We start from the raw sequence: 23991 nt of genomic DNA, 5'->3' as shown, positions 1-23991 counted from the left end.
GAAATCCTATTTTTCCAATAAAGGAACTGAAGCATTTCCACGGAAAACAGTTTAGAGATATAGACAAAGCAGTAATGGGGTTTCACATGAGTTATACAGTTATTATAGCAAAAAGAAGCATTTTTATTTCATTTAACCAGCGCGGCCACGAAGCGTCTTGTGTAAACAGATATTACCGTGCCATTTTAGGCGTTTGCCTTTTAACGTAGACGTCCGGGCATACAACGATCACGCCGCAACCCCCTAATAAAGAAGGCTTTTAGCTTTTACACAAGGAAATATGCCAGTGTCAGACAAAACCACGACAAACTAAAACTCCTCTCCAGAGATGCCAGGATCTTGTTTATTGGGCGGAGCATCAGAAGGAAGACCCCCACATCCTTGTATGAGCCATGTCGGGATCTTGTTTGTTGGGCAGAGCATCAGAAGGAAGCTCCCCACATCCTTGTATGAGCCATGTCGGGCTCTTGTTTCTTGGGTGCAGCATCGGAAGGAAGCCCCTCACATCCTTGTATGAGCCGTGTCGGGCTCTTGTTTATTGGGTGCAGCACGGAAGGAAGCCCCCACACTCCTGTATGAGCCATGTCGGGCTCTTGTTTCTTGGGTGCAGCATCAGAAGGAAGCCCCCCACATCCCTGTATGAGCCGTGTCGGGCTCTTGTTTAGTGGGTGCAGCATCGGAAGGAAGCTCCCCACATCCCTGTATGAGCCGTGTCGGGCTCTTGTTTATTGGGTGCAGCATCAGAAGGAAGCCTCCCACATCCCTGTATGAGCTATGTCGGGCTCTTGTTTCTTGGGTGCAGCATCGGAAGGAAGCCCCTCACATCCTTGTATGAGCCGTGTCGGGCTCTTGTTTATTGGGTGCAGCATCGGAAGGAAGCCACCCACATCCTTGTATGAGCCGGGTCGGGATCTTGTTTAGTGGGTGGAGCATCAGACGGAAGCCCCCCACATCCCTGTATGAGCCATGTCGGGCTCTTGTTTAGTGGGTGCAGCATCGGAAGGAAGCTCCCCACATCCCTGTATGAGCCGTGTCGGGCTCTTGTTTATTGGGTGCAGCATCAGAAGGAAGCCTCCCACATCCCTGTATGAGCTATGTCGGGCTCTTGTTTCTTGGGTGCAGCATCGGAAGGAAGCCCCTCACATCCTTGTATGAGCCGCGTCGGGCTCTTGTTTATTGGGTGCAGCATCGGAAGGAAGCCACCCACATCCTTGTATGAGCCGGGTCGGGATCTTTTTTATTGGGTGGAGCATCAGACGGAAGCCCCTAACATCCCTGTATGAGCCGTGTTGGGCTCTTGTTTATTGGGTGCAGCATCAGACGGAAGCCCCCCACATCCTTGTATGAGCCGGGTCGGGATCCTTTTTATTGGGTGGAGCATCAGACGGAAGCCCCCCACATCCCTGTATGAGCCGTGTCGGGATCTTGTTTATTGGGTGCAGCATCGGAATGAAGCCTCCCACATCCCTGTATGAGCCGTGTCGGGCTCTTGTTTCTTGGGTGCAACATCAGAAGGGAGCCCCCCCACATGCCTTTATGAGCCTTGTCGGGGTCTTGTTTATTGGGTGCAGCATCAGAAAGAAGCCCCAACATCCCTGTATGAGCCTTGGCAGGGTCTGGTTTATTGGGCGCAGCATCAGAAGGAAGCCCCTCACATCCCTGTATGAGCAGGGTCGGGATCTTGTTTATTGGGCGTAGCAACAAAAGGAAGCCCCCCCACATCCGTGTATGAGCCGTGTCGGCATCTTGTTTATTGGGGGGCCCCCCACATCCCTGTATGAGCTGTGTCAGGATTTTGTTTATTGGGTGCAGCATCAGAAGGAAGCCCCCCACATCCCTGTATGAGCCGTATTGGGGTCTTGTTTATTGGGTGGAGCATCAGACGGAAGCCCCCCACATCCATGTATGAGCCGTGTCGGGATCTTGTTTATTGGGTGCAGAATCAGAAGGAAGCCCCCCACATCCCTGTATGAGCCGTGTCGGGGTCTTGTTTATTGGGTGCAGCATCAGAAGGAAGCCCCCCACATCCTTGTATGAGCCGTGTCGGGATCTTGTTTATTGGGTGGAGCATCGGACGGAAGCCCCCCACATCTCTGTATGAGCCGAGTCGGGCTCTTGTTTATTGGGTGCAGGATCAGACAGAAGCCCCCCACATCCTTGTATGAGCCGTTTTGGGATCTTGTTTATTGGGTGGAGCAACAGACAGAAGCCCCCCACATCCTTGTATGAGCCGTGTCTTGTCGGGATCTTGTTTATTGGGTGCAACATCAGACAGAAGTCCCCCACATCCTTGTATGAGCCGTGTTGGGATCTTGCTTATTGGGTGCAGCATCGGAAGGAAGCCCCCCACATCCTTGTATGAGCCGTGTTGTGTCGGGATCTTGTTTATTGGGTGCAGCATCAGACGGAAGTCCCCCACATCCCTGTATGAGCCGTTTCGGGATCTTGTTTATTGGGTGCAGCATCAGAAGGAAGCCCCCCACATCCCTGTATGAGCCGTGTCGGGATCTTCTTTATTGGGTGCAGCATCAGAAGGAAGCCCCCCACATCTTTGTATGAGCCGTGTCGGGATCTTGTTTATTGGGTGGAGCATCAGACAGAAGCCCCCCACATCCCTGTATGAGCCGTGTCGGGATCTTGTTTATTGGGTTCAGCATCAGAAGGAAGCCCCCCACATCCCTGTATGAGCCGTGTCGGGGTCTTGTTTATTGGGTGCAGCATCAGAAGGAAGCCCCCCACATCCCTGTATGAGCCGTGTTGGGATCTTGTTTATTGGGTGCAGCATCAGATGGAAGCCCCCCACATCCCTGTATAAGCTGTGTCAGGATCTTGTTTATTGGGTGCAGCATCAGAAAGAAGCCACCCACATCCTTGTATGAGCCGTGTTGGGATCTTGTTTATTGGGTGGAGCATCAGACGGAAGCCCCCCACATCCTTGTATGAGCCGTGTCTTGTCGGGATCTTGTTTATTGGGTGCAGCATCGGAAGGAAGCCCCCCACATCCTTGTATGAGCCGTGTCATGTCAGGATCTTGTTTATTGGGTGGAGCATCAGACGGAAGCCCCCCACATCCTTGTATGAGCCGTGTCTTGTCGGGATCTTGTTTATTGGGTGCAGCATCAAACGGAAGCCCCCCACATCCTTGTATGAGACATGTCGGGGTCTTGTTTATTGGGTGCAGCATCAGAAGGAAGCCCCCCACATCCCTGTATGAGCCGTGTTGGGATCTTGCTATTGGGTGGAGCATCAGACGGAAGCCCCCACATCCTTGTATGAGCCGTGTTGAAATGCATGACTGTGTTTCACTTTCATGGCCCGCTGCTTATTAAACCACTTGATTACCTGCATTCTGGCTCCTGGCAGCAGAACCGTATGCGTGGCATGTTTTGCCAGACCATATAGCACATCTCAGCCATGAATATATTTGTACCATGATTTCCAATTCTAAAACAAAGGTGTAATGGATTCATAATATCTATGTAGAAAAATAAATAAAAAAAACAATAATAGGTCGCATACTTTGAATGCGGATGCAAATTTAAAATAGAATTCCACTCCTAATGCAAATGACTGGGATCCTGCCGTGCGGGCTGCATTTTTATGAGATATACTACATGTTTTGACTGGAAAGCAATTTACAAGCGTCGCTCTGCTCTGATTGCCATTTAGCCATAAGGGATTCATCCCTGAAGCTTGACAGTTGTAAGCGAGGGCTGGCTTTGTATAGACAATTCTCCTATCCTTTCCATGTACATAGAGCGGCCTTTTAACCCGGCCTATGCCAGTCCGCGGCCCAGACACCCACCACCAAAGGCGGTACAAGCCTCCTTAATTCGCATGTTGGATGTTGACTCGACTGGTAGTTCTGCAGGGCGTTGTGTGTTAAATAGCGGTGACCTACAAAGGCTTCAACCCATTCAGCAGGACATGGAGATGCTTCTCCTATATTTTGACATAGCAGCATTTAAGTGGCACTCGGTAATGCATTAGAGAATATTTAGGGATGGGCCCCTTACCAGGAAGTCGCTCGATCCATCGCATTTAGTTGCTTCTGCGAAAGAGTGCACCGCGTTGGCCTTTGCCTTAAGCAGGGCAGATCTGTTCTGTGATCTGCAAGTATTGCCTGAATTGGAAGTGGTGTGATGGGGTCAGAGTCGTCTTTTTGTTTGCTTTCCCCACAGGTAGCCTCACTAGGGTGGGCTTCATTCTATCTTCACAACCCCCCTGGATGCCTGCTCGCTTTGTTCACGGTCATGGTGGGTAACCACAGTGTAACCGTAGACTGGCTTCTTCAACGCAGGGCTGGCCACGTTCCTTCCTCCCACAATGCCATCTACAAGAGGCAATTCATACTGTGTGTTCTGCTTTCCTGCAGGCACATGTTCTCGCCTCCTGTGTGCCTGTGACCCGCCTAACCTTGCTCTGGTTCACTCTGTAGAAAAGGAAACTCTCCTGAACTCTGTGAGGCATGGGGCATGCACACCTGCCTCTGTTCCTAGCTGGCTTTGTGCGAACTACCTACAATTACAGTTTTATAACACGTGAGTTTGGAAACCGGTGTCTGAGAAGGGTTTTGAAAATGCTGCAGCCTGTTAGAAATTGTAAGTCTATCTTTCCAGCTGCATGTTTCTTTTTTCTGCCTTGTTGTTTCAGCTTACACACACACATCTTTTGGCTACTCATTTTTCACACAAGTTCTTTGTTGTTTGTGAGTGGTAGCTAATACAGTCCATGTTTTTTGTATCGCATTATAGCACATGTCATTTTGCATTGCTGATGCTATTGATACATACTGCAAGGCATTCCCAAAATGGAAAGACAAGAGGACTGAATGAGGCTTCAGAAGTAGAAGGGGAACCTCTAGATCTTTGGTTCTCGTTGTAGGTGTTGGTTGTGCAGGCACCACTACCCAACTCTCAGAGGATGCGCATGTTTCAGAGGATAACATTACATTGACCCTGAAGAGACCACAGACCTGATAACTGCCTCCTCTCCTCCTGAATGCATGAGTGTTATTGGTGGTTATTAGGGGCAGCACAAGTGCACATTACAGATCAAAGGCAGGGGTCCTGCAACTGCTCTAGACATTAGCAAGATTTTCACTGCGCTGTTCCGTCACATGCAGAGCTGCTCAACAGATCGTCTAATTGGCTACATTAATATTTACATACAGTGTTCATGTTCTGCATAGGCGTCTGTACAACTGAAAGCTGTGCTCAGCCACAAAGAAGGCATTCATTCACATTACTTTCATTGCAAGCTACTTGTGTGCAGGCAGTTTTTAATTGTGGGTACATTAGAGCCTAAGTAACTCTAGAGCATTGAGGCAATGGACTCCTTGGCAGAGGCGGATGACGGAGAACATTGCGCTGCATGGTGGGTTTGAGTGCTGTAGGGAGCACGTGGTTATTGCTCCTCCCTTTCTGTAGAGGCCCCTCCCTCCTTCATTGCCTGGTCATCTGTGAATCCTCTAGGAATAACAGTAAACTTCATGGTGGTCTGGCTTGTGGATCTGGAAAGAAATTACCATGTATGGGTGATGATGCGGGGGTCCTTTTTTCAAACTTCACTGGTCCTGTTTCTTCTGGCCAAATTTCCAAGGGCTGTGATTGGAGGGTGGACTAGAAGCATTGGTTGGTATTGTAAGATTTTGCCTTGCGAGGAATGCAATCGCATGTTGATGCTTTCCCCATTGACTTCCGTGGTGGGTTATAACATGTATTGCATAGTGATACTGTACACATTGATTTCAGTGGCTTTGCATTGGTGAAGTATAATGTGCTCTCTGCTTTTACTAATGTGGTGACACCCTGACAAAGCCAGTAGGCCTTTCTTCTTGATGACACCTCCATTATGTTGTGATATTGTATCTATTAATGGTGGGAGGTAGGGTTGTGGGATATAACATGATGTGAGGGTGTCACCAAAGGAATTTCTATCTACCTGATGTACATATTTGTAATTTAAAGCATAGTGTTTAGTATTGTGTGTGTAATAAATGCACTCTTCCTTTGTATAAGAAGAAGCAGTGACTGAAAATGATTTATTGAGTTTTGTTTTTTTGTACCAGAGGGCTGATGTTACTAGAACACGCCACCTCCCCTGAGTTGGCCTACGACGGCTCTGCTTTTCTACCCTGAGAGATTTAAGTGCTATAATGGAGTACTTAATTCCCAGGAAAGGGAAGTTGCAGACTTATTACTTCTGAAGTTCCCAATAACCCAATTTCTTACACCTTTAATTGCAGTGTGTCAGAGACTATATTCCCCCTCTCTCTATATTTATCCTCTCCCTACTTTCCTGCCCTCCACATTCTCACAATGAAAAAATTAAACCCTCCTCAAACCACCCACCCGTGGGGCTGTTGGACTCCGATTGTCACCGCCATTGTGTCGGTGGGCAGCACACTTTAAACTAAGTCATTTATACCTGTGCATGGGCTGTGACCACCTTTGAATGGTTTTATCATATGCTCCTAAAAGCTAACGTGTCGCATGTGTGGACTGATGTATGTGTTGTGGGCATCTGGAGAAAAAAATGTATCAACAAAGCAATTTGGTTTCCAATGCTTGTTTTTACATCTTTGAGAAGTTACTATTCTCTGTATTTTAACTGTCTATAGTTCAGTTGTTGGAGTCCCAGTATCTTTCCAGAGAATCCTTAGAATATTGCTACATTTTTAGAAGTGAGATGTCCATATATTAACACCAATCCTTGTCTTATGTTAAGCTTTAAGTGTTTCCGATGCCAACAACAACAAATATTTTACTGAAGTGAAATTACATTTCATTAGTCTTTTTCTCCACCACTAGACCATGACGTAGTAGAAATCCAGTAGGAGTGTGGTAGGCCAGGCCCACATTTCTAAGGCTGGCACAAACAGCCATAACTCTCTGAGCCACACTTACTCCCTGCAGGCCTCAAGATCAGGCTGCGTGGTCTCCCCTCCCTGCCCTGTGCCGGGGGACACGGTTACCACTTGGGGGTGGACTAGAGGGTTAAGGCCATTCCTCAGTGAGTGGGTGCAAATCTTACTGGTGCAGAGGCAGAACAGCTGACCCAAACTAGAAGGAGATTTGCCCTCCCACCTTGGAATGCGTGACGCCTCCTTTGTGTGCACCGAAAGCCCCCGAGAGTAGGAGAGAAAATGCCCCCAATGCATAAGGGTCTTTTCTTTTTGTCTCGGCTTCCAATCCATAAAGGGATCATACACAAGGTAAAAGGGGATTGCGAGATTTGCATGCATAAGAGAGAACACATTTAAGGTTCGCACAGACGCAGACGCCTGCGCTGTCTTTGTTGCTAAAGATGTCTTGTGGCCACTTCTCAGATATTGCATTTTGCTGCTGAGGGTGCAAAAAGCCGTGTGGTTTGGCAGTTTTACTATTGCATCGCTGTCTGCACTCCGAGCCTAACGTGGATAATTTGCCCCATGCAGCGTTTTAGGCCTTCATTAGGTCGTGTTCGTCTTGGCGCAATATTATCTCCCTGCCGCCATCTCAGCAACTACATCTGGGCGGTGCCCTGTCTGGAAACATATCCCTCAGCTTCAATTATATCAGTGTTTTTGTAGCTGCAGTGTTTTGTGTTTGTTTCTATACTTTATTTCATCATGCCTTCCTTAACTCTACCTTTGCATGCAATGATCAACATGAAAAAGACCATTTGTCAGAATTTCAAACCCACCATGTTTAAAATTCACGTTTGCTGAGTGTCAATGTTAGCTTCATGTTGAAGTTGTTGTAACTGGCTTTCAACAGCATCTCCCTTATCTTTGAACTAAAGGTTAATAAATAACTTCTGGTTGTGCTGTTGCTGTCAGCTCATGCTGAAAGTGTTTGTGCTATGAGAGCAATACGTTATCTTGATGTTTAGTGGAGTTCTGGGTATGGGCTGCGAGCTATTTAATTTACAAAAAATATTGTCTTGGGACTCTGAATGAACAGGTGAGAAATTATCTTGTTAAGAAGAGTGATTTGCATTTGTGTGGGTGATGAGTTATCTTCTTGGGGATGTTACTTTGGCGTGATCAATGATGAATGACCTAATTTCGAACATATCATTTGTGATGTGCCACCTCGCCTTGCAGCCGCTCTCCTTGGCCATAAATAACAGGCGGAGGGAGGGGTCTGTGCGGATCCCGGAAGCACTAGACCTCCCTTCACTGATGATATGAGCTACTGTTATAATTCAAGTGGCTGTGAAGCTGTGAAGCTCAAAAGAATGCGGCATGGAGACCCCGCCCACCTCCCCGCTCCCCTCGCTGGTGTCCACTTTAGCACATCTTTGGACTGACTAGCATGGACTCTGTGAGAAGAGAGATCTTTAGCCTGGTCATGGCTTTAAACATGAGAAATTATGGAGTATTACATTTCTTTTTTCAGCCCACAAAGAATGCAAATTTTGTTGGTCAATTCGGGGTGGTGGTTCTCCCTTACAGAGCAGTAACCTGTAATCTCCCTCTGCTGTGTTCCCTTTCTTATGCTGTGTGCAGAGGTCCTGCTCCCAGATCCCCAACACCCTTCAGGCAGTCCAGGACAGTTTTACATTTCTCCTTCCCAATCCCTTCGCTGTTTCTTTATTTTGCGTTGAGTTGCGCTACTACTCAGCCTCTTCCGTTTTCCCCCCTCTCATGCTTCTGTGCAGCACAATGGCTATTTGTTGACATGGTGACCATCACAAACTCTGTATGGTTGTAGGTTTCGTAGTCAGTGATGGTCTTTGGCAAAGGCCTCCTTAAATAATGGGTGGAGAATAAAGGATGGCTAATTTGTTGAGTAATCGATATCTGCCTGCAGGTCTCTGCTCCTGCACATGGTGTAGTGTGTGCAGTGTTTCCAAATATCCATTTTTACTTGTAAAAGAACAGTTGCGGTGTAATGAGAAGCCGCCATTGTTCTTCCCTGTGCTCCGTCTAAAGGTAGCAGCGCAGCTGCACATATTGTTCTCTGATGGGAATGGTTTTGAAAGTGCGTCGATAGTTTATTTCTAGTGTCTGCTGTTTTTAGCTCACGTGTTTCGCTCTTTGGGGTTGTAACAATAGTGTGCATCTTCTGTCAAGTCTTTGAAAGGATCCGAGATAAACAAACCATGAAGACAATGTGTTTTGATAGGTACAAAGGCATTGGTAGGATTTTACATCTATTGTGGACTGTGAGTGCCTGCGCGTGTTTCTACTCTGCTGCCTACTAAGCTTTCACAGTGAGAATGCGGGGCTAACGCACCTCCCCTCGCCACGACGGTGCTGTAGAATTCAGTTTGTGTTGCTGCTTGTTTTCAAGGTGCTGCTTGTTTTCAAGGCATGCGCAAGTGTTCTCCATACCCGCGGTTGTTACTGTGAGGCATGCGACAGGCCAGGCGAAGAGTCTCTCAGAGACAATGTGTCCAGAAAGTCTTTACCACTTGTGCTCGTTGAGTGGCAACCCATGAATCAAGACATCTATTTATTTATTTATAGCTAAGGTTTACATGATCTTAAAAGGACTTTCTGATAGAAATACCCCCCACCCCAAAACACGTAATATATTTATTTTCACCCTAGGTAATGCTCAGTAGTTAACACACTGATGTCAGAAAAGATTTAACCATCATCAAACACCGATAATATTTCAGTTTGTACAATACAAATAAAGGAACTGGAGAGATTTTGAAAAACCCGAAACCACATTAAAGTCTGCTGTGCTTTGCATTGTGCTCGTCTTGTGTTAAGTGAAAGAGCAGAAGTCCCAGAATGCAATGCAAAAACAGGCGGGATGAGGCGCATGCCTGATGTGGGGCAGCGTGGAAGCACTGAAATATGAGTTGTTTGGTCCTCTTGATAGATCATTGTGGGGTTACACTCGAACTCATTTCAGACTATCAAAAGTTTTTTACGCTTGCTATCCCAGGGGGTATATAACTCTTAAAACACGTAACCCCGCTCTCAGGAGGGGGAGTTTTGAGTTAGTTTTTAACCTCTTCTATGCCCATGACGAGATAGTCTCGTCATGGAGCACGGTTGCGCTGTGCCCATGATGAGACTATCTCGTCATGGACCCCGCCCGCTAATGAAAGGCCCGGCACAGCAGGGGGAAAGGGCGGGGCATTGAAGGGGTTAAAGAGAGCAAAATTCATTATCTGTAAACGGAATCAGGGGTTGCTGGAGTTCCTATTCCTTAATATATCCAATCTTCTTCCTTTTCATCTCGAATCCTGCTTGCACAGACTCAGAGTCTTGGATCCTGCTCAGACTGTCATTAGATGGGGGGGGGGCAGGGCAGCTGGGGGTGTTGCTTCAGGCACAATGTTTCCAAAGCCACTCACTGCCACCAGTGAATATATTTATATGTCAGAAGTGCAGGCTTCCCTTGCCATGGGGATGTCATGTACTAGTAAATTTTGCAGCCCCCCACAAGTTTCTGAATCGCCTGACCCCACTTCTTGATCTAACACACAGAGGATTTAGAGCAGTAGAAGATTTCAATAATTGGCTTTTCACTTCTTCCATTATTTCCTTTCCAACTAAACCACGAATATGGATATTCATAGATTGCAGCAACATGCTCTGGTCCCACGCAGACTGTAGGTTATTCCTGGTTTTGGAGATGGTCTCTGTGAATTTTCTAGCTTTGCCTTAGTCAATTCTATGAGTTTAATGTCTCATGTATCCACCCCTTTATTCACATAGTATCTCACTTATGAGCAATGGGCTGATGCAGAAAAATATATTTGGAATGTCCTGATTCCTGTCATATTTGTCCCCTTGATTTGATTTAGGACTTATATAGGATTTGTAAAAATCTGATACACACCTAATTGTAAGGAAAACAAAGATCTAAGTCTGTATGCTCGTATGAATTCTTGCAGCTTAACCTTTTGCTCCCCTCCTGCACCCTGTAAATATAGAAGTGTGTGGGATTTATTTTTTTTCCACACATCATTAGACACTTATTCCAAACTTTTTTAGGAGTAGTTTTCAGTTTTTGTGTTAAGAATACATTTGGAAATGCTTGTGAATACCAATAAACATGTACATGTTTAGTCACCCCACTTCCACTCCTCTACATCTTCTCTGGCAACACCCAACTTCCTCCCACTTATCTTAATTCTTTGAATCAAGATGTGCACATCTATGAAGGCAAAATACATGTCCTTATTGACAAAAATGACAACCAGGTTTTCAAAAATCTGGTCAATTGGGCTTTTAAAACATTTCCCCACAAATGGTTGAGACCTTTTCCTAAAATCTGAGGATGCACTAGAGAACAAGCACAGGCAAAGCAAGTACTGGCCTTGGTCAGCTAGTGTGGAGGTTGTTTTTTAAAATATTATTGCAAGCATATGCCACAAAAATAAACAGTAGAAAAACAACATGCAGCTGCATAAGTGTGGTGGGCATGTGCTTGCAATAAATAAAATGTAAACCAAATTAACCATCACATATAATTTTAACGGAATGATAAAGGTCCTTTCAAGGAGGTGAGCGTAAACATCCTTTTCAGTTATAAAGCTCATCAACAGAAATTATGATTCCTTTTGGTGTGAAGAAAAGGTTCTCTTGGTGCTTTGAGGTACTAACTGAAACACATGGATAAACACACAATCATGACTAAAACAAAAACCAAAATAGGATGAAGAAGAGGAAGAAAAAAGTATTTGTCAAGTAAAGTTGACCCACCATTCCTGGCATTAGTGTACTTTTTTTCATGGAGATGCACATGTAATCAGGAAGAAATGCCATTACACACAGTGCTAGACAACCAAAACTGAGTCCAGCCAGACCTAAGCATGCACAAGAGCCTGCATTAGCCACAGTGAAAGGTAAAGTTTAAAAAAAATACCTTTATCTTAAAGTACAACTTCTAGATGTACCAGTTGGAATCGCATGCTTTATTATGATCACAAGGTCTGCCACAGTAAAATAAGGATAAGCTGCTGGCTCATTACAATATGAAAAGAATCGCTCAATTCAAGAATCTATTGAGTCGCGCCCCATTCATTATGGGTGCCTTTTCAGAACAATGTATTGAAGAATACATATCCGCTATAACAGCGTCCTGCTTTTGTATCCAGTGGATGGATCTGTACTTACAGCCCCCTATACATTCATTATGAGAGGTGTAGGATAGAAATAATTTATGACGGTCCTTCACAGATAATGCATAGAATTATTTTTGCATAACTTGAACATTGATTGAGTTAAAATTAATTTGCAGAAAAAGTGAAAAACCATGGAGTCTGGCATATAGATCTCATGCAAAACACCTGGTGAGTCATTAAAAATTGTGTTAATAAAATTTAGTATAATTAATTGAAGAGGTTTGGGAATTGTTTGCTGATCCCGTAGGGGACGTTTGACATTTGATTGCAACATATTTTAATGATTTTTCTCAATCCCGGAGTTAAATAGTTTTGTGTAATAAGTAGACGAGCAGCAAACCATAACACCTGCAAAAATCAAGCATTAGGAGCACAAACACACAACAGTGTTTTTTAGATTAATCTTTAGCAAGTCACTGTGAAAAAGCAACTTTACCATTTAAGGAACGAAATTTAAAATATAAAGTAGGATACATAAAATGACAACAAGACTTTCATGAAGCTAAAGCACCCTGGTTTTAAATGCAATAGTTAGTACTATATTAATCAGATTCAGATTTTTTCCAGATTTAGAAAGCTTTGTTTGGCAAATTGCCATCAAAGTGCATAAAAAACCTTCGTACAGTCGTAAAATCCAAGTTATAAATTACAATAAAAATGCATAAAAAATTAAAAACAAACAAATGCTTTTGCTGCAGTCTGGGATTTTCTCAAGACTATGCATGCGAAAGACTAAAAAGGTTTAAAAATGAGCTCCGATTGTTAAAAATCCTTACGGACAAATTAGGACATATTCCTTCTCCTAATCCTCCGCATTGCCAGCAAGAACCTAGAGGCCACAAATACTACACACTGACTTGTATCGTTTTTAAAAATTAGCAAAGCCTCTCTTTAGTCCCTGATCTCCATGTTCCGACAGAGTGGTAGAATCCATTTTCCCCTAATACTCTGGTAAGTGGGGCAGAAGAGCATTAACTGTTCTAATGATTCTTTCGAATTGGTACAGAAAGGGCACACTTCCTGTCACATGGCCTATTATGTTAATTTGCGTCATAACAAGAAAAAACTGTATTTTCAGCAATATGAATGTGAGGCGGATTGCTGACATGAATTTTTGTTTAACTATTCTAAGTGGTGATCAACTGCTTGCAATAAACAAATTAAACTGCACACTGGCATGAATTTTGTATACCTATCTTGCCAAGCAGCTTTTGTTAACTACTTTTGAGGCGTTCACCCCAGTACTTGAATTGGGAGACCACTGACCTCTTCCCATGTTAAAGAAAAAGAGGATGGTTGCTCTCAGAGGAGAGTAGCTGAATGTTGGTATCGCTAGTGAAATGTTGTATGTGACACATAGTTATTGCCATGGAAAATTCTTTAGAATGGACACTAAGGACCCAATTCTCAAAGCAATTTATCGATGTCAACCTACATTTCTGGCCGAAATGGGTCCACTAATGCCTGTCACATATACACAAAAGGTAACCTGGCAGGCGTAAGTGTTTTCACTACTCAGTTATTGTACACCAAAACTGTGTATAATTATGCAGTGGTAAATCTTACGCAAAGGGAATTTTTTAATTCCCACGCGAGAAACTGTCGGAACACTGTGGTCTAAACCACGAGTGTTCCGATTCCGCAAGCCCTACCATGCATGCCTTAACCACGCATATGCTTTAACCATGCAGGTGCATAGTTAAGACATATGCTCAGTCTAGCTGCGGAACTTATGGACGGAAGCAGGGAGAGGTGAGGTAAGTGGGGCTGGGGGGTGAGTCGGGCTAGTTTTGTGGGCTGGTGGGTGGGTCGGGTCGTTTTGGGGAGCCGGGGTGGGTTGGGAATACTTTGTGGGCTGGGGGGGTCAGGGTTGTTTTGTGGGCTGTGGGGTGGGTTGGGTTGGGAATGTTTTGTGGGCTGGGGTGGTTCGGGGCTGTTTTGTGGGCTGGGTGGGTCGGGATTTTCTGTGTGGTGGGTCAGGAATATTTTGTGGGCTGGGGGCTGCATTGGACGGATGCAGGAAGCAGGAGAGATCTGCTGCGAGGTAAGTGAGGCTGGGGGGGCGGTTTGGGGTACTTTTGTGGGCTGGGAGGGCTGGGGTAGTTTTTTGGACTGGTGGTGAGTCGGGAATATTTTGGGGGCTGGGGGTGGGTCTGGAATGGTTTTTGGGCTGGGGTGGTTTGGGGTTGTTTTGTGGGCTGGGGGTGGGTTGGTGGTAGTTTTCTGGCCTGCAGGTGGGTCTGGGGATGTTTTCTGGGCTGGGGGTTGGGTCGAGGGCAGTTTTCTGGGCTGGTGGTTGGGTCATGGGTGTTTTTCTGGGCTGGGGGGTGAATCGGGGGTAGTTGTCTGGGCTGGGGAGATTTGGAGCTAGTCTTTAGGGTTGTGGGTTTGGGGTTTGTTTTCAGGGTAGGGAGGTGATGCAAGTTTTCAAGGTGGGGAGGTCAGGGGTAGTTTTCAGGGCTGGGGGGGTCAAAGTAATTTTTAGGGCTGAAGACAGTCACGACCCAGCATGACTCGCGGGTGGGGAGGTGGGGGGTTCCCGTGGGGAGGGGGTTCATAAAAATAAATAAACGTACCTCGCCTGCCCAGTCCCGTCCCGCATCGCGTCCCTCCGAGTCCCAGGAAGCAGGCAGCCTCCCTCTCCTCTCCTAACCCAATCACAGTGGTGCAATGGCAGCGTTGTGATTGGCTTACATGGGCGATATTGACTCACGCATGTTTGTATGCCGTGACCAGGCTTCCTACACAAACCTGCTCTGGAATTAAAACTAATGCAGGACTGGAGCAGATCTTTATTACAGTTACAGTGTGTGAAAATCGGTGTAAAGATTTAATTAAGTAGGGGTGGGATACTATAGTGAATTAGCAAAGGTGGAAGAAGCATGCTGGGGATAAATCCCCTGTTGACATTTTTTATTGGAACTTGAGGTTGATTGTTATTCCACGCTTCCACGTAACACTATCTCACATCTTTAAGACCGCCTTGTGGGTTCCAAGTCTTTTTTTCGACTTGTGGTCATTCTTTCATTGTACCAATAAATTGTTTTAAAACGTATTTTACCCTGTACTCTCTCTGTACTTGTTAGTGTATGCCACTTAAGTGGGAAAGATATTTGATGTCAGCAAAGGACGCTGACAATGAAGAAATACACATAGAAGATACATGGTCAATGCACATGAAAAAGAGCTACTTGTTAATTTGATTGTTTTCTTAACATCTTTTATGGAAAAGATGGCACCTCCCATCTTAAGCATGTTATGAAAGGAGGGCTGAGGATGGTGTTTGAAGCAGATCTCTGTAGATATGAAACAGTGCACATGAAAGTGCACCAACGCACGCAATCAACTGCTTCTGCTCCATGCTGAAGAGTGATGAATCCATTAGCTTTTGAAGCCCATTTCATGAAATATCCTCTGTGGCAGTGGAGACTTTTATAATTCATAAGGACACACATTTGTTTTTCGAACATGAAAAAGAATGCCAGGAAATGAAAAAAAAATCGCCTCCGAGTGATGGATAGGTATGAAGTGCATAGAGCGAGAGAGAACAGCATGCCTTTGATCATTGTTTGAAATGGCCTGTGCTTGTTGTCCATGGCCTGATTGCTGCCAATGTGCTTTGCGCTTTGTTGTCAAATTGCTTAAATGAGTCTCTTCAGTGTACGCCATGTTAGGATGGATCTATATCTGGAAGCCAATCTTTGCTTGTAGTTAGGGGTTTGTTTGTGGCGGTGCAGCTGGTACTTGCACCTGAGAACAGTCGTCAGACCTTGCAAGCTCCACTCTTGTGTGTGGGTTGCCTCACGCTCGCCATTGCCGTGCAAGCCAACAGAGGTTCAATGGGTGCAAGACAAAAACGGGCTTTAATGCAATGCGTGGGCGAACTACAAGGAAAATGAGCGGAAAGATAAATCCCATTTCAACAAGCTCATGGGTCAGCATTCATTTGTACATTCCAATGTGCATAAACATGTTCTTTACAATCATTTTCTTTCAAGAATGTCACCTCGGTTGCCAATGTCTATATTGGCAATTTCTCTTTTAGGCGCGTGTACCGGGGTCAGCATGACTGAGGCCTCAATGGGTATCCTTCAGGAGATGAATGCAAACATGGCCTCACTGTAGCATAATGCACCCTCAATAGGTGCAAGATTTAATCTTATTTCCCGGTTAATTAAAACATTCAGGCCACTAAACAGTTTTTATTCACATTCATTATCGCTTCTGTCCATTATAAGTGTGAGCTAATTTCTAGATTAGTGATTGGTTTAGGAAGATGACATGACATCTGCTTTAAATGTATAGAACCTACAATTAAACAGAATATAAGGTACTTTCCCCTGGTTGCCCCTCAAATAATTTAAATGCATAAATGCAGGTATGGGGAATCAAACACCATGAGTATCGTCTGTAAAACTCTGATATTATTTAAATGCATCCTTTGCAAGCGCAGTAATGCACTTAAAAACTAAGGGCCTGAATAAGATGTCGGGCAGTCAGACCACCGACAGGCCGTCAGTGGCGGTCCGACCGCCGACATCTCTTTGGTCTGACCAACGCATTATGATCCTGGCAGTCGAACCCACAGCTGTTGGACACAAGACCGCTGCCTCCTTCAGGATCAGCGGTCCTGACAGAGCGGTGGTCCGAGCAGCGTCCTAGCATGTTGGCAATGCAGAGGCAGGCAACACAAAAAGATGATGGACGGAATGTTGAACATTGTCAATCATTTACCCCAATCACAGATCTGGGTTTAAACCATTGTTATTTTGCTCACCACGCCACCCCAGTTCAGACATAGTCATATGCAAATCAGTCTTGACCCTGTGCCTCATGGGAACAGTCCAGACCGAACTGCCAGGCCATGTCTTCCCTGGACAGGAATCAAGCATCCTAGGACCGGTTTCGGGCTTTCAGCCCTCATCAGCCAGGATAGCTTGACTCCAGTGGCGTAGTGACAACGGGACCCACGTCTGGGCATATCCTTCCCACTTAGGGTGAAAATGCAACACAAAAAGATGATGGACGGAATGTTGAACAGAGGCAGGCACCACCGCTGGGACAACAATATCCATTTCCAACAGCCTTTTCATGGCGGGAATCCTGCCATGAAAAGATTGTAGGAAAGGGAAATGGGGGGCCCCAAAAAGGGCCCCGTCCATTGTGGACCACTGAATAGTGGCCCCCTCAACTCTGTGCCCCATGCTCGACATGCAGAGACGTGCAGAAGGGGCTGCACCGCGGCAGCATCTATTGTGGTCCTTCTTCTAAATGGCCAAATCATGCCGCCATGGTGGGACCGCTGACTTACCGACTGCCAGCCCGGCAGTCATATATAAATACAGAAGTCAGACCGACGCATGCTTTTTAATTTTTGTAACCTGCGAGTCACAGGCATCTGCCCTAGATTGCTGATTTAGCCTTCCAGGAGTGCTGTGACACAGTTTCAGTGTGAAAAAGATTTCAATGTTATTCATGCATCTTACATCGCTGTCAGGGATCACCTACGCTTTAAAGACTGACTCCTGGCCCTGTGACTCTCAAAACCATTGACACATATTCCGTAAAACCACTTTAGGAAACTGGGTCATTGTTGCTAAAGTATTTTAAATAAAGCATTCCTATCCAAGACCATCTGAAACATGTGTATTTAAATCAGCCATAGGAGCATACACTAGTGGACCCTGCTCTCCAGTGCCCAAGAGCAAAAGCTGTGGCTCTGTGAGAACTTTAAAATACCATAAACCTCTCTTGGGTCCATGCTTAAAAGGCCCCAGGAGACTTAGGGTAATATTCCAAAATACATCTAGGGGGGCAATCGTCAGCGGCTGCCCCATGTCCTGCTGCTGACTGCTGACTGCGGAACCGGATCCTCCAGACACGCCGCCTTCACCGGCAGATGGAGTGCTCTGCTTCGAACGCGGAGCCCCAGAGGCATTCAAGGTGCATCCGTAATGAGGCAAAAAAAGCTGCTGCTGCTTAGAACCGCAGCGGTTTGACTGTGCGGAAAGTAAGCTGAAGGAGTTAAGGGAGGAGAGGGGAAAGGAGAAAAAACCACAAAAGAGCTTACGAGCTGTAGCATTTATTGAAGTTTTGTCTCTACTCCTGCTAATGTTTCTTCTGTCCAGTGGGCTGACCAGCTCCCATTCAGTTAGTGGAGCTTGGTGGAAGGCGGGGGTCTGCTTTGTTGCCCATTGAGGATTCCTGAAACTATCCAGAATTGAAGAGAAGGAAGAAAATAAAGAGAAGCAAGGGAGAGGAAAAAAAGAGAGGAGGATCTTCTGTGACTGTGGTAGGAAGAAGGAGCGGTCAGGCAATCTGTAAGGTAGGCTTCTTGTCTGCACAGGGTCTTGTCGCTTTTGGGGTTTTATTTTTACTCATTAAATTCAGTGAGAGACATTATTTTTCTATTCATCAACATTTTATGTGCCCTACTGTCATGCGACAACGTTGCACTAAAATTGCTTCGCCAACTCCTCCTGTTCCCCCTAAACAACGCAAGAAAGTAAAGTTGTCGACTGGCGAGTCAAACAGATGGAGACTTCGGCACGCGCATCTTTTTTTTCTTTCGATCCTGGCCAGTCATTGGAAGAAGAGGGCATGAAAGCAGCTGGTGGTTCCCTCTCGCATAAGCTGAACATGGCGGAGGCCCATGCAGAAAAAACGCATACCTCTTTTTCAATTTCAAGTGTCTTTGAGAATTTAACCCCTTCTCCAGCTTCTGGTCTTCTGATGACAAATATGGCGCTTGATACAAATGAAGAGACCCAGCCTCCTCAAAAAGTTAAAACGTTTCCTCTATTTCAAAATTTTGGGCCTAAGCTTGCCAGGAAGGAGGGTCCCGCTGAGGCCAGTTTGGGGTTATCGCCAGGCAATTCAACAATAGCTGGTCCTACGCCGTAAACATCTGAAGAGGGGCGTCGCTAGCAATGAGCAAGAGAAAACGGACTATATTGCTCCAACTGTTAACGAAGTATCAGATGAATCTTCGTACGGGCTCTCCTTAGAACAGAGCTTTGGTTTCAGCTCGCAAGTGTTAGCTACTCCTGAATTTAAGGTTCCTTTACAAGTATCCTCTATTAAAAATCCCGGTGTGTCACAGGAGCTCCTGCCAGAGTCTGTTAAAAGGGTGCTCGACACAATTTTGGTGGAGATTCGTGATCTAAAGGTCCAGCGTTAAAAAACCAAAGGCTTACTAAGATGGAGGAGACCATATTGGTACTTCCAAAACAGCTACAGGTAGCAGAGCAAAGAATTTCAGGTATTGAAGACAAACTTGCGCTTCTGCAATCTCGTACAACACCTGAATTTGCAAAAATCGCAGAATTGGAGTTGAATTTAGAATCACTTGAGAATCATGCACGACGTTCCAATCTTCGATTTACGGGAATTCCAGAAGGGAGTGAATCCCAGGGTCAAATATAGTCAGTATCTCAACTCATCAACATGTTGATCAAAGATCATATTTTACCATCTGCTCCCCAGGATTTGACAATTATGCGGGCACATAGAGTGCCTTTTCATCAGCCACCTGGGGCTAAATATCCACAAACTATTCTGGTCAATTTTTCGGATCTTTCCGTAACTTCAGGTAGGCATAGAAAGGCGTGTCAACAGCTAGCCTTTGCATTTAGATCAGTTGGGGCACAAGCCTCCCTGGTCCAATCTACAAATCTTAAGGTTCTCTGGAAAGGACAATTTAAGTTTAAGAGCTTTAATGTTCTTTCTGAAGCACAGGAGTTCGTAAAATTAATTAGAAACTAAAGATGTATTTAGGGCGGCATTAACCTTCTTTCTCTTTTTTTAAATCTGTATTTTTCTTTGTGGGACTTGCTCCCCTATCACCTTTTTTGGAGTGTTGGCGGGGATGGGGCGGTGGTGGTGGGGACCCAATTCTGACAGGCCAAGATGCATTTCCATGCATCCTTCAGATAGGGATTCTGCGTGGCGCATTGCTAGGGGTACTCCCGCCACGTGGTTGGGTAGGGTGGGGAGGGTGGGTGTTGGGGTAGGGTAGCGGAAAAAAATGAGTAGATCAAAGTCTGTTTATTGTATACATAGATGTGTTTCTATCTGTTTCGTTATTTAATTTCATGCGATTTTGGTGTGATGAAAAGCTGTTATTCCTTCAACAAATGGATAGCATCAAAATAATTTCGTGCAACGCGAATGGGTTGTTGCATTCAAGAAAAGCAAGTACAATGTTGACTTGGTTGCTTTCTTTTTCCCCACAGGTGCTCGTCCTGCAGGAAACTCATTTTAGGTCTAATACACCTAATTTGATTCTTCCAAACGGGTATAATCAGGCATATTTTGCTTCTGCAAATATGTCAGTTCGTGGGGTGGCTATTATATTTCATAATAACTGCAATTGCCAAGTATTAAATGTTAGCCGTGATGTTCAAGGCCGATGGATTCATTTAAAAATTAATCTTAGAGCTGCAGTGTTTGATCTCTTATTATTATGGTCCTATATTCGATGACACTTCGGCTTTGCTCTGAATATATGACTTATTGGCTGTTTCTGAGGGCTCCATAATTTGGGGGGGGATTTTAACTTTATACTGGATCTCCCTCTATATACTTCTAATCCATCTAAGAAGCAACTAAAACCTAAATCAACTAAGTTAATCAACACGATGAAACAATATTTTGCTTTACTGAATTTATGGCGTCAAAGTCATTCAGGGCAGTCATATTATACATGCTATTCCTCCAGGTATAAGACCGCCTCTTGGATAGATTTTTTTCTAATTGATAATCTGTTATCCAGAGGGGAGTCTGATATTATTTCCAACTCCTTTTCTGATCATTCAGCTATATCCAGTATAAATCAGATGAATGCAACACGGTCCCGAAATAGCAAGCCGTGGTATTTTGATAAATCTTTTCTGGAAGATGTGGAGTGGATTGCTGCAATGTAATCTTTTATCAAGCATTTCTGTGTGGGGGCCTTTTAAAGCATTTCTTAGGTCTGATACATCTTAGAAGTGATGCAATAAAGCAGCAAAAGAAAAGATACAAGAGGAAAAAAGAAGAGCAATAGAAGTGTCTCTTGAGTAGAAATCTAATAGGGGAAGAAATCCCTTTTAGGACGAATGCCCTCACTCACCAAAGGTGACATGCTTCATCATTTGGGCTTTCTCCTCCCAGTGGGAAATCCTAGTCCCACTGAGGGCTACAACCTCCTCTCTGAGAGGAGGGAGCTCTGGGATGTTTTAATGTTCAAGCCTCAAAAATGGATGCTAAAATCCCAAATGTGAGCGAAAGATGGTGATGTGTGGGTGAAGCGCAACAAATCAAAAATAGAAAAAGTGTGAATCTAAAACTGCCTAGTGCAGATGAAAAGAAAACTTTATTTGCTCATCTGTGCTGGCAGATTTCAAACGCAGTGTTCAGCAGTGTATATAGACTCAAACACCCATAGGCAGTCACGGCTGGCAATGCTCGCGGGTGGCGGCGGGTCGTGTTTAATTTTAAAAATAAAATAAACTTACCTTCCCGGGTCCCGAGTAATCTCTGCTCCAGACCTGCTCTCCTGCTGTCCTGCCTCCGGCAGGAACAGGAAGCAGGCAGCCTCCCTCCCCTCCCCTAAGCCAATCAAAATGCTACAATGGTAGCGTTGTGATTGGTCGGGACGGCGCACAGCCAGGTACCTCTGGGGAGGCCATTTTCTCCATGTAGGCTGCAATGCAGCCTAAATGGAGAAAGGACAGAGTGCGCATGACTGGTTTGGGCGGCCCCAGATGGCGGACCAAACAGTCAGCGCCTTCAGGAGTGGGCACACCACTCCTCCCCTGCCCTAGAGCAGATCCGCCCGACCCCAACCAAACCCTTCTTCCTTCACGCAGTGCTAGAAGCAGAAATATATAATGGTATTTTACCATTTTATGTTTCTGCTTCTCGCACTGTGAGAACGCAGTGGGGCGACGCTCCTCCGCCCTTGTGAAGGAGCCGTCCCTGCCCATAGGCATTATTCGCATGGGATTATTTTGCTTATATATCATTGCAGACATTTACCATTGACCAGAGCACAAACCTCTTACCTCTCCTCTGAAATGAACTGCTTGACATCAAAGTGAGGCTGGATCACCTCAATGAGGAGCTACAAAGTCTACAAACCACACTCTTCATCTTTCTCCCATAAGCACTCTCCTCACAGGGACTGCACTGCTAATCCACAATCCGTACCCACTTAACACACCTAGCCATGAAGAGCAAATTACGTATACCAACCTAGTGCTTCAGAGCATTCCCCCACGGCTAACTCTCGCACACCTCCGTACTCAAATACCCTTTTATCCCACATCCCATGAATTATCATCTTGTTACCACATTCATCAGAGGTAGAGATCCTAAATTCAACCAAAGACCAGTCTGCACAAATAGCCTCAGACGTCATCACCTCTCAACCCAGTGACTCGCCTCCTACATGTCACATCAGTGCTGCCCTCCTGAAATTTGTCTGGAGTTAGTAATGCAACTCGCATGGCTGCTGTTTCTGTATTCCATACTCTTCTTGTGCTAGTGTCTGGCAGCATAACAAGCTTGAGAAATAAAAAAACAGGGTGCAGATCCAGAAGGCGCAGAAGAAGGATGGTGGTAAGAGACGAAACAAATAGCTGCCGGCAGTTGTGCAGGCTTTCTGCTTTATCTGATTAAAGACAGACCTATTGGCTTTTGTATCCGTTGCCAGCACTGCCTGTGCAACCTGACAAGGTGAAGTCAGTAGTCTTCATCTTAATCAACATTTTTTGTCAAAGCAATTGCAGCCAAATTAACTGAATGAGGTCACATACACCATAACATACAGTGAACTTTAAAAGATAGCTTCATTGAAGAAACGTGACAGCTGTCGTGAAATGACCTACGCGTCTGTTGCAAGCCTGGTAATGTGTGTGTCTTGTGTAAAACTAAAGTCCATATGTACAACGTATAATTCGTGACCTGGGGCAGGCCTTACTATTGCCATCAGTGTACAATGTTCAGGTGGAAGGTGCTTACCATTCCACACCTGCATGGACTGCGAACATCTGGCCCACGAGGAGGCAAGGTCTAGGTGTATGAGAGGCAAAAGGTTCAGGCGCCGAGAGTTCTCTTGCACCAAGGGAGGCAACTGGGGTGCAAGTAACTGCCTATTTATTCATAAAATATTACATTCGAGATCTCGTCAGGCGAAGAGGCTTCTGAAGGTGGGGTGAACTATAAAAGATGAGAGCCTGCCAGAGTTTCAGATTCGATTTACAAACGCTGACGATTCCTTTCCTTTCTCCCTCGCCGTTTTCTCCCCCTTCTCCCGCTTCCTATTGTATTTTTCTTACCTTCATCCTCCTGTCATGGCTTCCTCGTGCTTCTCCCCTCCATCTTCACCTTGTCCCATAACGTCTCCCCGAGGCCCCATTCCCACATCTGCTGCCCCTTCTTTCTCCGTCGCTTACTCACTCTTACACTTCTCTCTCTCCTCTGGCTTTCCGCGTTCTCTCTCTTTTATCCCTCTTTTTTCTTGCCTACTAAATGGAGCACTTTACAATGTATATATTTACTAAGTGAACCCTTTACCTTATATATAGTAATCGCCAGACCATTAACCATAGTTGTTCTAAGCAAGGCCTGAAAAAATCGCAGCCGTGGAGATAAAAATACAAAAACTAATAGCAGTCAGACATTTAATAGTTTCACGAGTGTGTCTTAATGAACTTAAAAGATATAGCTCACTTGTAAATTCAGACAGTTATGTTGCAGTAGGTTTAAGGCCGGTCATGCATATCAGAGCTGCCATTGATTTTCAGTCAATCCATTTATTGATTAGGTAATTGGTTTAACCGGGATATCTAATCAAGGTGTGAGGCTGGCGTTAGCAGTTCTCTTGAGCGGGTCTTTTGCACCCAGCTCACGGTATCAAAGCAGCTGTGT

General features: G+C 45.2%; 1 protein-coding gene across 5 annotated transcripts in view; it reads left to right on the top strand.

Moving 5' to 3' along the window:
- Positions 1-23991, top strand: part of RALYL (RALY RNA binding protein like) — a 1712955-nt gene that overhangs the window by 227361 nt on the left and 1461603 nt on the right. The gene's annotated exons all lie outside the window — the stretch shown is intronic.

This window comes from Triturus cristatus, chromosome 5_1, assembly GCF_964204655.1.
Source record: "Triturus cristatus chromosome 5_1, aTriCri1.1, whole genome shotgun sequence".
NCBI classification, from domain to species: domain Eukaryota; kingdom Metazoa; phylum Chordata; class Amphibia; order Caudata; family Salamandridae; genus Triturus; species Triturus cristatus.
Note: the sequence above shows the minus strand (reverse complement) of the source record. Positions and strands in the feature narration are given on the sequence as shown.